This window comes from Apostichopus japonicus, chromosome 13, assembly GCF_037975245.1.
Source record: "Apostichopus japonicus isolate 1M-3 chromosome 13, ASM3797524v1, whole genome shotgun sequence".
Classification (NCBI taxonomy): domain Eukaryota; kingdom Metazoa; phylum Echinodermata; class Holothuroidea; order Aspidochirotida; family Stichopodidae; genus Apostichopus; species Apostichopus japonicus.
In genome coordinates this window covers 10,430,001-10,445,806 of record NC_092573.1, presented here as the reverse complement: position 1 = coordinate 10,445,806, position 15,806 = coordinate 10,430,001, and the positions used below count along the sequence as shown (strand labels likewise).

At 36.1% G+C, this 15,806-nt stretch overlaps 1 protein-coding gene across 1 annotated transcript in view; it reads left to right on the top strand.

Annotated features, from left to right (window-relative positions):
* The first annotated feature begins 406 nt into the window (after nt 1-406).
* Nucleotides 407-15,806, top strand: part of LOC139978160 (semaphorin-1A-like) — an 81,201-nt gene continuing 65,801 nt past the window's right edge. Inside the window, exons 1-2 of the mRNA XM_071988067.1 lie at nt 407-541; nt 7,534-7,620. The gene's annotated coding sequence lies outside the window, so the exon portion shown is untranslated. The remainder of the gene's footprint in view (nt 542-7,533; nt 7,621-15,806) is intronic.

Genomic DNA, 15,806 nt, shown 5'->3' with positions numbered 1-15,806 from the left:
TTTTGGCTACCCAAGCTTCCTTTCATTCTAGTTGTCGTCGTCTGTCATCAAGTTTACCAGTACTTCTCCTACTACAATACCATATTGTTTAAGTTTGAGGAAATCATTTTGCAAAGTAAATAGTGCAATACTTTATATGGGGACTTATCCCTAAATAACAATGTTGCAATTCTATAAACACATGACATTTTTGGGGTTGCAGCCTTTTTTTCAAACCACAAAATTTGTCACAATGCTATTCTAATGGTTGTTAGTAATAGAAACTTCATCAGCTGACAGAAAAAAAGAAAAAGAGGGACCCAAAAGAATGCCCAATTGAAAATTTGTCCGGGATAGCGTCAGGTGTTAGTCTGTTCTAAATAGTCTGTATAACCAGTAAACAGCCACTATTTTCTTCAGTGAATAGCTAGCCATTTACACTTGACAAAGTTCAAGCAAAACCAGGACTCAAAATAAAATCTGATTACTTATTTCCTGCAAGGGGACACTCACCCAACCATGCATCATATTCAACCTAAATATAATAGAGATCTCCAAATAGGTAAGAAAAAACCTTGCTGTGTATGTGAGAAGTCTGTAGTTTAACATTAATGTTTAGTGGCTCTCATTTTGTGAATATGTGATGTCTTTAAGCCAGTACTATAGGATTGTGTTAAACATTTTACCTTTTTTTCTTTTCAAGGTAGAGTGTTATCAGTGTTTCCAACTGAAATAAACACTATTATTAGGTCATCTTAAGAGCTTCAATACTTGACATCCAACAATTGCAAAACCCCCTCTCCAACAACAGAAAATAAACATTCTAATAAATAATAAAAAAAAAGGTGATGATGATGGTTGCATTTCTATGATCTGTATTAATGTACTGTAATTCTTGATAATAGAATAGAGGCAGGAAGAGAGAGAGAGAGTTCTTGAGAGCCTGAGTGGATAAACTGGTTCTCTGGAATAGTTATAGTACTCTCAAATATGCTAGAAAGTCAAATATTGGTCACGCAATCATATTCAAATTTCATCAAGCATATCCGCTTGTAACTTCAAAGCAATTTTTCCTCCCCTGTGACAAGTTGCAAATTATAGTGTTTGACCAATCCCAATGTTTGGGGAACTTTGGATGCTCTGAATATCCAGAAAAGTACTTTATGTGAAAAACTTTAGCAAGATTTGAGTATGCCAAACATTGTAGACAGAAATGGTGACTATATGATTAATTTTCATTGTCAATTGTAAGGTTCCTTGTTTAAAATCCACAAATTTGTGTGATATCTTAATTCACTTTTCATATATTTCGCTTGTTTGTAAGAGAGTAATGAAAAACAAGTAGTGAAACTAATTGCATCCATTAATTATGTTTTAACATCCATTAATTATGTTTTAATGGCCTAACATTGAGTAATTTGCAAATTTTGCACTATAAGCCAAGTTACATATTGAAAACTTGTGCCATAACCCTTAGTTTATAAATACTGTAAAATCTCTATTGATATGGATTGTAAACCATACTGATGTAAAGATTAAAGATTTATGAATAGTATAATCCATGTAGTTCAAATCTGTACTGATCTAATAGTTTCTCTGTAAGGTAGATACATGATTATGCAGACCATAATCAATACTGATCTGATAGTTTGAAGGTAGATAAGAGATTATGCAGACCATAATCAATACTGATTTGAATATTGTCATAAGGAACTGTAAATAATGATTCATCAATGCAGACCATAATCAATACTGATCTGATAGTTTCTCTGTAAGGTAGATAAGAGATTATGCAGATCATATTCAATACTGATCTTATAGGATTTGTTCAAGGTAGGTTGGTGATTGGTTGATGCAGACCAGAATCCATGCTGATCTTAAGATTTGCTCAAACTAGCCTACCTTGGGTTATAATATATCTATGGAGAATTAAGAACCATTATAAACTGTTTACCTTTCCATCAACAAAGGAAAAGCAATATTTACCCGGCCTAAAGTCATTGTAGGAAGCAATTAGTTCGGATGATCAAATTGCAATTTGTTTTCATAAATCGTTACATGGTCGTTTCATATATGTATCCTTCCTTCTGAATTACCTTCAGAATTACAAAACTACTATTTTGATAGCAGTTATGACAGGGTGGGTGTGGATGTATCCTTACAACCGGTCATAATGTCCGGCTTCAGGATGAATCTGATGGCTAAATTATCCTTATTATGATAAGGTGCTTTGTGCAAATTATCAAAACTTACAAAATTTAGCTTTCATCTTTGGGTTGGAGTTGCTCTTCTCTTATGGTGGAGGATTATCTGTCTTGTATAAGTTACATTGTTTCCTTTTTTTGGTGTTCAAATTTTTTTTATAAATAATATTTATATTAAAATTAAAATAAAACTGTTAGCAAACTGCTTATCCACTAGAGAGCCTGTGTAGGAGAATGTGTAAAAGTAAGTTGGCCTGACGTTTCGATCCTAGCAGGATCTTCTTCAAAGGCTAAAAAATTATATATAATATATATATTAAAAAAAATATTTATATTATATGACATTCTGATATGTAGAGTGATAGGTCACTGACAGAATGAAAACAGCTTTTTGGGTTGTCAGTAATAAGGTTTTCAATGGAAAATTTTGAAGATTTTTAATAATTACGTAATTCAGTAGTTGGACTTGGTCAAGTTTTCATTTGAAATTAGGATATAAACCTTTGTAAAATTATGTGAAATTTTCCAATTTGCGTTAAATAAATACTGTATTCTTATTGATAAAATTGCTAATTTTGCTAAATTTTGAAGATTCATAATAATAACGTAATTCAGTTTTTGGACTTAGTCAAGTTTTCATTTCAAATTACGAAATAAAACTTTGTAAAATTATGTGAAATTTTCCAATTTGTGTTAAATAAATACTGTATTCATATTGATTAAATTGCTAATTCTGTATGGAGTATATTTTACAAATAATGAATGGTTATGAGGCGCAGCTAAGTTGAATGGAACAAATTACATCTTTCAACGAATGAAATATTTGCACTATTGCACGAATGGAAACCATTCATTATTTGTTTTATACAACATGGATGTAAAATGCAACAGATTGTTTTGAACAGACAGGTTTCTCTGCTCTCTTACCATTGAAAAAAGTGCTATCAAAAAAGTATAACCCATGGTTCTATTTCATAGAGTGCAATAGAGCAGATTTTGCATGCAATCGACGAGCAATTGATCAATCAAATGGCCGGAATATAATTAGGTGTTGTATAAATGCATATATTGCACTGTTTCCACTTTCTATGATCATGTTAGTATATTGTTTTGGAATCATGTGTTTATAATTAGTGAAGTACTTTAATTAAGTAAATTAAGCCCTTGTTTTCTTCTTGGTTTTGATCAACTTCAGTTTTACAGATAATTTAATCTACATATTTTATGAAGCTAAAACTAGTCTAATTACAGTTCAAATGTTAGAAAGTTGAAAAGCTTGGTGTTTTCAAGTTGAACGAATACAAAAGCAGGTTTATGGCTGATGGCTATGTATTGAGGAGCACTCCAGAAAACAATTTCTCAGTTTCAAGAAATGCAAACAGTCCAAGGGAATTAATTTTGCACATGAACTAATTTAAATAATGCCATGTATTTGACCAGAAAGGTGTTGATCCCATCGGCCATTGATCATTCGGGACTGAGTTGTACGACCATATGTATATGTTTCTTGACAAACATAAAATATGTGGTCGCATCAGTCGAGTTGCGTTGTGTCTTCCTCCGTCTTCTGCAGTTGGGTAGAGCGCTGCCAGACTGGTGAAAGAGAATGTATTTTAGATCCTCCTGCAAGCAGGAACTCGTGAGGAAGCTATCCTTGGCTTATCAAAGCCGCAAGCTGACGGAAGTCAGTCTCTTATATTTTAACGTCCATGATTATGAATTGTCAATTGTCAACAACTCTGTAACTGGAGGACATACATTTATCTTGGAGTGACTCGAACGTGGGACCTTATGATTGAAAGGCACTGTCGTTAACCACTGAGCTAACACTCCCTGAAAATTAACAGAACCTTTAAGCTTAGTTAATATTGGGTGATTCATCCGAATATCATATCTTATAATCTCATGTAAAGAACTAATTCACTTTGCAACAAGGGAACTTATACTCCCATGAAGTTTACACTTTTTCAAAGTATTACTTCCTGCATCTGATCCGGCATTGCCCTTGTCCGAGGTCTTCCTGTTGATTTTATATCCACCCTAATGCCACAGGAATATTATTATTATATATATTCATATATTATATGTTATTTTTTAAAGGCATTGAAGACTCGCCCCAAACCGCGTGCGGCCATCTGAAAAAGTTAACTTTCTGTTGCTTGCAAGTGACGTTTTGTTCGTGTTGCTACAAAATGCAGACAGTAATGAAACGTGATACCTTGTTATCTTTAACTGGATCTGAGATGTCCATCGCTGTATTGTTTGTATACTGTGCTGTGGGTATTGACCGCAGCTGTATGTACTGACTGTACACTAGTGTCTAATTACCGATGGTAGCAAGTTGTGTGTGTGTATTTTCTGGGATCGATGGTGGTGTCTAAAACTTCTGTTACACTTCATTCCAAACTAGGTCAGATTACCGGCATTAGATGTTTCTTTTTGTGCGTGTCTTCATACCCTGTAATGGTCCTCACGCTACTCCAGCTGGATCAGTTAACTACCGTTGAAGAGACTAAGTACTGTTTGTTATAAGATCCCTAAAATTGCTAAGTTTGGTAAGCCTTAAATGGTCACTTAAAAATAAAGAAAGGAAAAAATTAATTTACACTTTGAACAAATTCTATGGTTAGTCCTTGTAGTATGAGAGGATGTTGTTTATCAAGCTTTGCTCTTTTGTGAAGCAACTTGAGAAAAACAGTTAAAATGTTCCTCTAAGGTTGTAAGATGGCGCATAATTTTGTTCGAATTGGTCTATACATGTTGGTTTACACTCATGTGTCGTTTTCTATGTGTTCACTAAGTTGGTTGGAATGGATTGCCAATGTCAGATATGTATTAATATTGACATTGATATCTGGATGAAGCTAAATATTGCTTGGGGTTGAAGGAACGCTCATTGTTCTTTGGATTTTGCCAAGTTCAAACTTGGCATGGCATCATCAAATCTGCTCATGAATATTAAATTATAATTAAATGTTTGGTAATTAACTGTTACTACGTGACAACCTACATTTATGTATAACGCTTGGGACATGAGCCCATAAATGACTACAGGATTCGTTGACAAATGGCTACAGGATTCGTTGAAAAGCCGCGTCTTAAGATCATCATCTTCGCAGTGACTTACATCAGCTGTTCCCACCAAGGTCTATTACCACTCTGCAATTGTTTATGAGCAATAAACTGATAACTTCCTACTTGTCTTCATAAGATATCAGTCCTTTATCAGAGGTCATCTTGAAGGCAATCATGTTTAGGTTATTTGATTATAACCGGCAATGTTAATAGGCAGTCAAGATGGAAATTGTGCATCCTGGCACATACATCCACCTCGTATGACGGAAATCAACCAGTGGGTGGGTCCGTGAACACCCCATTCTAAACCTTAATATTTATTATTTTTATATACATATATTATATATATATATATATATATATACATATATTTATTTACATAGTGGTCATCATTGTTATTAGTTAAAAGAGTTTACTTCTGACAGATTTCTCACAGCTCTTTATCTTTCTTCCGCTAGAGTCCATCCAAATACAGAATCAGTGGCGGAGCTAGGGGTATTGGTCAGGGGGGGTGAGACGGGTCTGTAGGGGCGCTTTCGACACTGTCTAAGCGGAGCGCCACCACAGGTTGGCGCGGAGCAAACAGAATTTTTTTGGGTAAAGATACTCCCTAGATCGCCGGAAATGACCCTTTCCAGGCATTGCTAATATGCAGATAAACGAGGAATAAATAGGTGTCATCGCCATTTTGTCAGAAAGTTACACCAACAAAATGTGACAAATGTCAATAGGTATTTGAGAGCGCAATAAAAAAGTCAATAATCGCGAATAAGTAAAAAGTGGTAAAAAGCTGAAAAGGGCGCCAGCAGTCCATTTGAGTCCGCCCCCTCCGCCCCCTCTGATTGTGGACGCTCCGCCACTGTGCAGAATGTCTGTATATATATATCATAGCTGTAACTAAACTGCCATTAAGTGATTGATTGATTGATGTATTTATTGATTGGATTGATTTATCAATCGATTGAGTAACCTGTTTCATCTTCTTATTATGATGATTTTTATTTATTGTTTCTTATTATATTCTTAATAATTTTATGATGTTGGAGATAAAGAAGGCATTGAGATAATGAAAGAGTAGCTTTTTGTGTAAATTTTTACACTTTGTTTGATGCTATTCCATATTAATATGACATGTGGTAAATGAGAAAATTTTATGTCAAGTTTTCCAATTTGTTATTTTCACGTAATACTATTAAATATGAACAGTTTCCGCGTGACGAAAGTTTTGATGATAAATCAAATTCATAAATTACTCCCTCAAGAAATAATCTAGCATGTTTTGTTGATCACTTACAATTTTATTTGGGTGAAATTGTGGTCAAAATGTATAAAAATAAAAGATAAAAAAAATTCTAATGTTGAAAAAGAGTTGGGAGCTGGAAAAGATGGAAGAAAGAATAAATTTAACCCTTAGTATGCTTAAAATGAAACCAAAAGAGACTGATATATGTATCTGTCCAAAAATGAAAGGCATCCAATTTGACGTCTATTTTTAAAGGATGGTCAAGTTTCAATTTAATAATTTGAAAAAGAAACAGAAGTAAAAATGCCAAACTGAAAAAGAAAGGAAAGAGACATGGGAGAAAGGGGGGGGGGGGGGTTGGGGAGGATTGGGGAGAGTTTGGGGGGTTGGTAAAAGAGGAGCTACATTTGATTTTTGAACTTTCGTGTTAACATGAAACATATGACAATCACTTTCACTTCAGATTATAAGGAAGAAGCAGATGTTGAGCTAATGCTTAATAAGGTACAGCTGTATTTTGCTTTGAACTTTGTAAGGATCAGATGGTACCTTTTGTTAAATTTATAAGACACCCACAAAGGGTGAGTAGAAAAGGTGGGAGGGGTATGTGGGAGGTTTCATTTGCACCCTCTTTTGAGCTTGACAAGTGTTGAAACTGGCAGTACTATACCTAGGTGTTAAAAGCACTGCTGTATCTGAGTGACATTTTCATCAATATTGGGTCCAAACTTTAGCATGCTAAAATTATTGAGAATTTTCAAAATAAATTTTTACAAGCTCTGAGAAATTGAGGCATGTCCTATAAGACAAATGTCTCAGTGAGGAAGAATGATTGGGTGAGGTTTGGTCAGGGAATGGGTGAGTGGATGGTGGGGGTTGTGGAAATTGTGAAGCTAATGCCATTTCCTGGCTTTGGGTCATCTAGATTTAGGCCAATCACGTTATATGAAAATCAAATTGTGACTTCAAACTGAAAGAAGTACTTCCTTTGCATAAGTTTAATCACTTTTATTTCTTTTTCTTTTACTGTAGATTGATGCATCAAACTATTCCGATAAGGAAATTTGATACCAGAAGGTCTTAGGACACACAGTACAATCTAGTCTCCGCTAAAAGCAGGTGAGGAAAATTTAGGATTTGCATACCTTGCAAACACTTTTGAAAAGAGGGGCATAATAATAGAGCGCTGGAAGGAGTTTGTCTTTCTGTACGGTCTGGTCTGGTGTGTTCTTTCACAGAAGAGCAGTACAGAGGTACTAGATGGATGTAGGTCATTGTAGGGAGATCCAAACATGATTTATCTCTGGACAACTTTAGTTTTATTCTTTTCATGTGGGGGGGGGGGGGGACGGGTTCAGGGTAGTGTAGTAAATCGCACTTGAACCAGTGGCTTATGTGAAATTTTGCTTCCCTGTTTCTACAGTCTTGCTGGAATAGGTTTTTTTTTTTTTTTTTCATTTTCCTTTCCGTAGGATTACCTTATTCAAACATTCCTTTAGAAATAGTTTGACCTTGTTTGTTTTCCTACATCATTCATATTTTCTAATTCCCTTTCATTGATGAAAACTGAGGGCAACTTGCTCCACCTTTGGGGGGTGATGGAACATTGCCCCTAGTCAAACAATCTCTGATTGACTGCCACCTCTTACCTACAGGTGTACCAATGCGTAGTAGACCCATTCAGTAAAGTGCCTCGTGGTCTTTAAATCATCGTTGTGGTTAGGTTTTCTATTGTTCAGTTCGGTTCTGTTGGATTCTTTCTTCAGAAAATGAGTACTTGAGAGATGGCTAAATCATAAAGGTAAACATATGCAAAAGTCTTGGTAAATTAAACGGAGGAAAGAAGTGAAAGGTGCCAATGAGGAAATTCAGCCAAATCGATGCAGGTTGAGCCGGTAAGTTGTGACAGGTTCTGTAACACAGGCTTGAGGAGGAGGAGGGGAAAGGAGGCGGAGGGGTGGTGCCAGAGGGGGGGGGAGGCTGAGAGGAGTCAGACCAATGTTCGGTGGTGTTAACAATTGCTGCCTTTGATAACACACCCCACATATATTTGGAAATCATTGGGACTCCCTTCCCATCCCACCCCCAGATATTTGGGCAGGGGGTTTCCAGTTCAGATAAGTTGAATAATATCAATGGAATCTGCATGATTTTGATTATTTTCAAAGAACAAATATAATTTTAAAAGATTAGTTCAGAAGTAAATTTTATTTTTGAAGATTAAACGATGAACATTTATCTAAGGTGCCATTGGAGAATTAATTGTCAACAATATATGTTGTTTTCAAGATATTGGTAGTGGAAAATTTTGTAAGAGAAGGGAACCCGAAGCAAGCATTATTTGATTTAATACACACACTTGGAAAGAAAAAATTTAATTTATTCAGAAGTTCCTCTTACCTCTATCCTCTATTTCAAACATCTCAAAGTTATAAACATATCAGACCTTTAATAGCCTGGTTTAATGATGTACACCATATACTTCACCCTCTCCTGCCCTTCCTAATAGTCCAGCTATTCTCTAAATTCCCTGTCCTTGTCCCCCTGGACCACATTCTCCTTTCCCACATTCTGTTCCTTCCTATCACATGTTATGTTTGGTCCTATTCCACAAATCTGTTCTCCCCACTCCCTACGTTCCGGTTTCTGTCTCCGCACTCCATCCTTCACTCGCAGCTCTTCTCCTCCCATCGCTTTTCCCCTTTGCCTACCTCCCATCCCTTCTCTTCTTCATTTCCCCTCCAACCCTCTCCCCATACACAATCCCCTTCCTGTCTCCCCCCCCCCCCAATCTCACTGTCTTTTCTGACCTATTAACACTTCATAACTTCCTTCCTTAAGGATATGCTAACTTCTCTGAGGGAATAAGACTCATTTTCTGACAGCAGAAACAGGTGTCAATTTACTGGGTCACTCTGCACAAGAAGCAGTGACATATATTATATTATACAACCACAAATATTTTCTTTAAAGTATGTTGTAGTATATAGTCTTGTTGTGATAAGTTAGCATGAGATAGTACACTATTTTTCTCAGCTAGAGGTCCTGTATATGTGTCTGCACATAGCAAACACCATTACCACAGGTATTTTAAGGTCTCCCCTTCCATCTGGTTGCCTTTGAACCTTCTGGTAAGGATATATATGACAGGGTTGGATGACAAGAAGAAGGGGGGGGGGGGGAAATTGTATCCACATAACACTGACTGCTCTGGGACTGACACTGAATTAGGCCTATAGAATGATTTGAATTTTATTGCATGGCTCACATTTTTCCATTCAGGCAGCACCTGGTATTTTAACTTGGTCTTTACATCGGAAGTAAAACTGTGATTTACTAGCATTTACTAGGAGAACTAACTATACATATATACAAGCATTTATAGGGTTGTGTAGTGGTTATTTATATCATGGTCTATAGCTCATCTACAGCCTCAACCTATCTGGTCGCAGTAAAGTCCTTTTGGTTTATACTGCTTCTCAAGTATATGGTCTGCTGGTATTGTTAAAAAGGCCAAATTTTGGGAACCTCTTGTAACTTCTGTTTCTTGAATGACAATGAGTATTAGGCAGAGAAGAAGGGGGGAATTCCACGAGACCGAAGGTCCGAGAGACTGAATTTCCGCGAGTCGATGGTCCGCGAGACTGATAATCTACAGATGCTCCATCGATCATAACTTTTTCATTAGAGGGGCCTAGTATAATAGTTTCAGTCTCGCGGGGACTAGTAATAGTTTCAGTCTCGCGGATCTTCGGTCTCGTGGCCTGTAACCAGAAGAAGTACTTCAAGCTGATAGAACTCATTGGAACTTGAGTTAACTTGAGTGAATGAAGTTATAGATTTGAAAATGTGACTTTTTTGGTCCCACTAAACTATGTTTATGTTTGGAACACCATGTCAGCTAAAATGAATCAATATCAAACAACATGGATGACCTATTCTGACCTGAAGTGTCTATTATGTGAAACTGATCAAAAAGAATACACATCTTACTCAGCCTGGCTGCAGGATGCTGCAGCCCCCTCAGCTTCCTACATTTTTGACATGATACCAGTAGTCTGCTAGAAACCAGATAATGGTCAGTTGGTCACTAAAATATTTGAACTATTGCATAGTATCGAAACTATATTTGTAGGCGATGCTGTGCGGACATCTGTGTAAAACATGTAACATGTTGTTGATATTAACGCAATGGTGCAGTGCAGTGGTATTTAAATCCTGACACTATTATGTTCACCAAAATTGAACTAACTTAAAAGCAACTTACAGATTTGTTAATCGATAACAATCTCATTTTACTGTTGTGGGTTATTTCACACGGACTTTGTGTAATTCTCAGCGGTTTAAGTTGCTGTAAGTTAAATCTTTCTATTTTGAAAGACCTTGGAAGTACAATGGGCTGTTTACTTCACAGTCTGGTAAATTTTGTCAAACAAGTTACCTGTAGCCCTGTGTGAGATTGATGCCTTTACAATATAGTTTTTTTGGGGGCTTTTCTTCTTTCTCCCCATTCCCTTCTATATGGTTTATTGTTCGATCCTGGGACTTTTAATTAATGTAGCTGTACTATAGTAAGTGAATGGCTAAAATCAATCCTTAAATAACATTTTCCACAAAGCTAGGAAACAATGTACCCGTGCTAACTTATATTAAAGCACTGTTCTGTTACCTTGGTTATCCAATCAGCCCAGTGGCGGAGCTAGGGGTATTGGTCGGGGGGGCGAGAATGGTCTGTAGGGGCACTTTTGACACTATCTATCTAAGGGGAGTGCCACCACAGGTTGGCGCGTAGCGTACAGATATTTTTTGAGTAAAGATACTCACTAGATTGCCGGATATGAACCCTTCCGGGCCTTGCTAATTTGCAGATAATGTGACAAATGTCAATAGGTAGATGAGAGCGCAATAAAAAAAACCATAATCACGAATAAGTAAAAGGGGTAAAAAGCTGAAAAGGGTGCCAGCTGTCCATTTGAGTCCGTCAGGGGGGCATCCGCCCCCCCTGACTGTATGAACGCTCCGCCACTGAATCAGCCATGCAGCATTATACCATTTGATTTATAATCAGTGTGTAACATAGTTCCAATAGGACCTAGCTATTAAGTTTGGCCAGTTTTTAATATCCAATTCTATGATTATGAGTTGAAAAGGGATTTCTTGTTGATTCCTACCTTGCAATTCATGTTACACAATGCTCAGTTAAGGCTGTTTGAAATGAAATTGAAATGGAAATACTTCTTGCTTTGTGGCCTAAAGGATGAATTTAGGCAGAATTTTAGTCTTGGTATGTCTTACTCGAAGAGAAAAGAAGTAATTGAGTACTGGACGTTTCTTCAGCTAATATTCTGCTTTTAAAGATTTGACAGCTTTTAAGATATGCTTCATCTGGAATGCTCCTTTAAGGATAAGTTAATGATGACTTCAGTAGGCCTCAGAGGAAGACTAATGCTTTCTAAATCTGAATAACTAAACAAAAACATGTTCTTTATTTTTATATGAACAACAGACCACATTTCAGTGACATTCAACACCATTTGGCATAATTACAAATTTGTAATGTATTATGAATGTTTTTTTTTGAGATCATAAATTGCTTTTGTTTTCTTAATGAGCTTAATTGTATCTGAGAAAGTGACCTAATGGTCTGTGTAGTTAGACTAAGTAGCCCAGCCACTTTAATAGATGGGCCTTATATGTTTGAACCGGTCATATATATCAACAAGTAAAAGTGGTATAGAAATACAACCTGCACTGACAGCAGTGTGACTCTTGAGCAATCTTGGCTACAACATATCAAAACTAAGTTTGTACCTAAAGTCATCGTTATAAACATACGCACCATCCCTGAATAAACTCATGGCCCAATGTTAAAATATATTTGGGTGATTAACAGCAATCTAGGCTCTATATATATAGTGCAATACAACATTGTAAGAAAATTTGTCCTTAAGTGTTGTTTGCATCCTTCAAATCAGAACCAAACCTAGACAGGCTCACAGTTACATAAATCCAGCATATCTTCAGTAAACACTGCTGTCAAAGATCTCTGTCATTATTTTTTATGGGGCCTGGGGAATATAGGACTTACTTGTTCAATAGGGTAGGCAATCAGGTACCTATTGACCTGAGAGGTCTTGGCATATTCTTTTTAACTTTTAACAAAACTTTGCCTACAAAAAGTACAAATATTTAAACTAACTTTTTTACAAATTGTCAACAAAACCTGGCATGGAGCCCAAACAACTTTATCCTTATTGGAATAAAAGGTAATTCTGTTTGTGAGAAAAGTTTGCCATGGTATAGACAGACAAGAGGATTTTAAACTTTCAACAGACAGGAAAGTTATTTGGCAACAGGTACAGTGAGTACCTGATGTTTGACATGAACTTAAATTGCCATGAAACAGACACAACAACATATGGAAGGAAGGGACTTTTAGTGTGCCACAAAGGTAAATTTGATTGTCGAATTTTACTGCCTAAGTTGAAATGAAACTGGACAATTATGCAAGTTAATGACCTACACTATTATAGGGAGGGGGAGGGGGTGGAGTGGGGGTAAGGATGGGTGTGGTGGGGTAGGGATGGGTGGGGAGGGAGGGTATAGTACTGAATGTCATCAAAACCGTTTTAAGTTTAATCAAAAGGTAAACTGAAAAGGGGTACTTAATTTAATAACAGACTTTGGTAGTGAGAGTTTTCATAGTAAAGCTGTTACTGTAATCTATAGTAGGATGTTCTCAACCATTCCCACCCCGTGATGATATTCTGAATTTAATTTAAATTGGATTAGACAGACAATTTTTTGTCAGGAAATATTCAGATTTGCTTGACTAATCCGGATATGCGATCTTGCAGTTCTTCTGTTTCAATATTTTTTTCGATCAGGTAATGACGTATTTGATACTGTTCTTGGAAACCGTTTAGATCAACTATATTACTTTTGCAGGTATCATTTTCACTACATTTGTTTAGGAAGTACAAGTTGAGATGTTAACAGTGTTTTTAACTTTGTGTGCATGTTGTAAAATTTACTTCAGTTTGGAGAAGGGGTGCAATCTTCACCCCCTCCCCCCCCCCGCCCCACAGCTTTTTACAAAGTAACTGCACCTTGTCTAAACCTATTCCACCAGACATATTTACTATTTATTATCAACATTTAACTAATTTGTACCATATTGGTGATTGCCAGCATTTTATTGTGGGACAAATATATATGCCACTGCATATCCAACTTAATTTGTGTTCAGACTTTGACTTTAAAAAATAACTTTAAAAAAAGATGTGGCTTTTGTTTATACACCCTAGTTTTATGGCTATTTGTGCACCCAAACAATGTGTTTTTTTTACCTAAGGATTGATGGACATTTTTTATTCTCTTCTTATCAAATTCCCATGTCCATAATGGCTGTAGCTTGTATCTGGACAGGCTCATCCTGATAAAGAGGTCAAAGGTTGCCACATTTCAAAATTTTAATGTTTCTTCTTCCCAAGATATTTTTGTCTTCACTAAAATGTCATATTTTTGTTTGTTTGAGTTTATACCATTGTCTTACTTTATTTACTGCTGCTAGACCTGAAATGTTGGCAGCGATATTACTACAAAGCACGAAAAGACCTGAATTTATGAAACGGTCTAACTGTACCATGCTGAAAGAGACCAACTGTAGAAGCACATATGACATCTACCTCTCTGTTTATTTGTAAAGACAGTTTGCAGGGGGGTTGAAATTATAAACTGAAAAAAGATATATTTGTTACCAGATTTGTATTTGATTGCCTTGCTATCATAAATTTTGCTGTAGGGTAATTTGAAAGGAAACTATGGTGAGAATTCGGATTTCAAACTAAAAGACTGCTGATTTTTTTGTACTGAAGTGTTTAAGTGCCATAGAAAGTGAACTCCAACATATGTAAATAACTTTTACTTTACTTTAATGGTCAGACTTGTGTGAGTGATCAGCTACTTGTAAGTCTTACTTTACCTTAGTTACGGGGTACTCGTGCTCTTGCTTACCGTAGTTACCGGTACTCCTGCTCTTACTTCATCATAGTTACCAGTACTTGTGCTCTTAATTTACCATAGTTACAGGTACATGTACTCGTCTTCATAGATTTTTTTAGATTTGTGGCATTTTTGGAAAGTGAAGCTGCAAAATTAAATTTCTCGTGCTAGCTCTTAGAGCCTTGTACTCGTAATGGTCCTGAAAACAAGGACACACCTAACTGTAATCGCACTGATTGTGTTGCACTCATACTACAAGTCTGCTATCGATGGATGTCACCATTTCTAACAGATTTTGCAATAAATTTAACAAGTTTCTTAAACTGTGCAATTACATTTTCTGACTATAGGGTTTGTATGGAAAAGAATAAATTAGCTTGAAGATTGTTTCACTTTTGTCAAACTTTGAAGATGAGTGACTATATGTTGGGCCGCGATCGTGTTCACTCTACAACTCTTTTGAAGTTGTTGAAAGGAGGTTTCACAATTTTGTGAGCAAAACGAGAGTGAAAAAACTTCACAGTGGTATTAATAATTAGACAATGGTTCCTGTGTATATTGGCTAGTTCAGTTTATTGACATATGTCTGTTCAGATAAGAATGCTAAATACTATAGATGTAAAATCCAAAGAAAGTAAGAACAGAAATAGCAACAAAGAAAATTATACCCTGGATATACATTTCATTGGTCACTTTCACATTTTGAAAGTTGCATTATTGGTGCATTTTTGAAATCTGAAAATAATTGCTCTGGTGACTAAATTGTCAGTTCAATGAAAATCGAAGGGGATAGCAAAGTTGCCCTAGAGAAATCATCTTGCCCCACTTGATCCTACATCTGATTCTGGATCCGATCCTTGATCCGATCCTTAATCCAATCATCCTTAATTCGAAACATGCAACTATCTTGTTCAGCGAATTTACTTCATTATCAAGAATGTCTGATAAATACATTTCCTTCTTTTCCTTCCATGTACCAATAGATACCTCCAATAGCCCACACCTCACACCTTTCCTACACCCCATTAACAGTACCAACTCATGGCATGAACTGATTGTGTGTTTATATTCCAGTAATACCTCTTGCTAGACATGTAGTTTTACAGTCAATGGCTTATGTTTTGCATTTTTTCTCTTCTGACATGACTTCCTTAAGGTACAGCAAGATATTATGAATATTGCAACAACAAAAAGGGGGTGAGGGATAAAGTAGGTAATTAATTTTTTGATTTTCACTGATTTAGGATTTTAAATTATCGAATAGTGTATCGTTAATTTACCCCGGCAAGTATTCCTCAAAG